At 24.5% G+C, this 2,525-nt stretch overlaps 1 non-coding gene across 1 annotated transcript; it reads left to right on the plus strand.

Moving 5' to 3' along the window:
* The first annotated feature begins 1,216 nt into the window (after positions 1-1,216).
* TRNAY-GUA (transfer RNA tyrosine (anticodon GUA)) lies at positions 1,217-1,307 on the plus strand. Its single transcript is given in 2 exon segments — positions 1,217-1,253; positions 1,272-1,307. It is a non-coding gene; the product is annotated as a tRNA-Tyr (tRNA).
* The last annotated feature ends 1,218 nt before the right edge of the window (positions 1,308-2,525 follow it).

Genomic DNA, 2,525 nt, shown 5'->3' on the forward strand with positions numbered 1-2,525 from the left:
CATAATTTTAGTAATATATATTCACATTTATGGAATAATCAGCAAAGGAGGGAATATATTGATTTTGCAATAATTATTCCCTTTTATAATTGGAGCAATCAAATGAAATATAGTACGCATATAATTTCACCACAAACCATGTAATTAATATTATCATAATTAAATAATTATGGAAAATAAATCTTAAAATTTTTGTTAGAGTTGGTATAATTTTTCTTTTCGTGTTAGAGCAATATTTGTTAGGAATAAAAATATCAGAAAAAATCGTAAATAATTATTCATTAAAAGTGTGTTTTTTTGCTATTAATATCTTAATATATACCAGTAATTCATGTGATGTATTATTAAATTTTTGAGAATTAATTTCTATTGAGAAGTAATGGTGCGAATCACCTTAATTATCATTATATGGTGTTTCTTAAATTTAGTCGAGTTGAAATCTTTTTCTTTGTATTATTTAGGTAACTAAATTGGAAAGTAAAGTTGAGTTTTCTATAATATCGTAACCTCCCGTGTATTAACAATTTATGGTGACAGATTACTAAAATTTAATTATCTTTAAATTGCTATTAGATTATAGAAAAATAAAAATAAACAAGTGGATTGAGTCTTAGTTCCTGGCAGAGTCATTATTGCCAATGCAGGAGGATGTGGATTCAAGTGCGTTGAAACACATTATCCTCCAAAAGTTGTGTCTTTATTCTCAACTATTTTTATTATATTTTGTAAATAATCTTTTATGTTTTGAGTGAAAAATACTAAATAATTGGTCCATTTAAATTATTTTAGCAGTAGGAAGTGAAACCTTATTAAAACTAAAATTGATTTAATAAAAAGTTGATTTTTTTTTCTTAAAAACTGTTTTTAAATAAAGTAAATTTCAATTAAAACCAATATTTTAAATATTTTTTTTATAAATAAGCAATTTTTCAAATTAGATTTTAATTCTAAATTTATATTTTAACTCGACCTAAAAAGTTAAAAAAACATTTTGAAAAAGTATTTTTCAATGAAGTTATATTTTTATCTTCTTATTAAATCTTCTATTTTACAACATCCTTGCTAAAATTATCATTTCATCTTTTCAAAAATACTTTTCTAACTAACCATAGTAATCATTTTCAAAATTTTCATAAAAAACATTTTCGGTCATTATAAATTGTTTAGCAGGTAGAAAGCTATTATTATAAATTAATGTTGGGATAACTCTCAACAGCCGACCTTAGCTCAGTTGGTAGAGCGGAGGACTGTAGTGGGTATCTCTCAAAGTAATCCTTAGGTCGCTGGTTCGAATCCGGCAGGTCGGAGTTTTTCTGTGTAATATTATTTTGGTTTGGCAAAAACACCTTTACTTATAATAACAAATTCAATCCTCAATATTTATACAATGGACTTAAAATTTAAAAAATGTATAAAAATTTAAAAATAAAAAAATGTATAAACTAATTTAACTTTAAAAAATATCAAAATCTATGTATTTTAAATTTTGAGTTTTTTTTTGCCAAACAAATAATATTATTTATTCATTTCTCGATTTTAAGCTATTGCTTCGATATGGGTATATTTGTTTCTATAATTTTTTTTATCTATGAATTTAACACAATCTTACTATTTTTTTTATAATGCCAAGATGCAACGTAATGCTCTGATTTTTTAACCCGAAAAAAAAATTATAATGTTTAAATCTCAAAATTGAAATTGTGAATTCCCTTGTATTAATTGAATTTTTTTTATGTAATATAACAAAAAATTGAAAAATAAAATTCTGAAATTGGTAATATTATATGTAAGTCAAATTGGAATAGTTGATCCCAATTTCAAAGTCAAAATTGGGTTGTTTTACCAAACTAACCCAAAAATAAATTATATTTGTAAAAATAACCCAAGTTCAAAAACAATCACCAAAATAACCTAAAATGAACAGTACCCACTCTTTTTTTGCACCAATGATTGCCTAATCATTGTGTCAGACTTAAAAAAATTATTTTTTTGAGTTTTGGCCTGTCAATGGCCGGAACCCATGTATTTTTTTAAAAAATTGTATAATACTGATATACTAAAAAGAAAAAAAAATTATTTTTTGGGTGCTGGCCTGTCAATGGCCATTGACACGAAAATTTTTTTTAAATTTTATTCGTATATTTATATCTAACTTTGACACGAAAATTTTTTTTTTTTAAATTTGTACTGGGTGCCGGCCATTGACAGGCCAGCACCCAAAAAAGTTTTTTAAATTTTTTTCGTATATTTATATCTGACTCTGACACGAAAAAAAAAGAAAACTATTTTTTTTTAAATTTGTACTAGGTGCCGGCCATTGACAGGCCAGCACCAAAAAAAAAATTTTAAATTTTTTTCGTATATTTATATCTAACTTTGACACGAAAAAAAAAAATTTAAAATTTGTACTGGGTGCCGGCCATTGACAGGCCAGCACCCAAAAAAAATTTTTAAATTTTTTTCGTATATTTATATCTGACTCTGACACGAAAAAAAAGAAAAATATTTTTTTAAAATTTGTATTG

Source organism: Gossypium hirsutum, chromosome D10, assembly GCF_007990345.1.
Source record: "Gossypium hirsutum isolate 1008001.06 chromosome D10, Gossypium_hirsutum_v2.1, whole genome shotgun sequence".
Classification (NCBI taxonomy): Eukaryota; Viridiplantae; Streptophyta; class Magnoliopsida; order Malvales; family Malvaceae; genus Gossypium; species Gossypium hirsutum.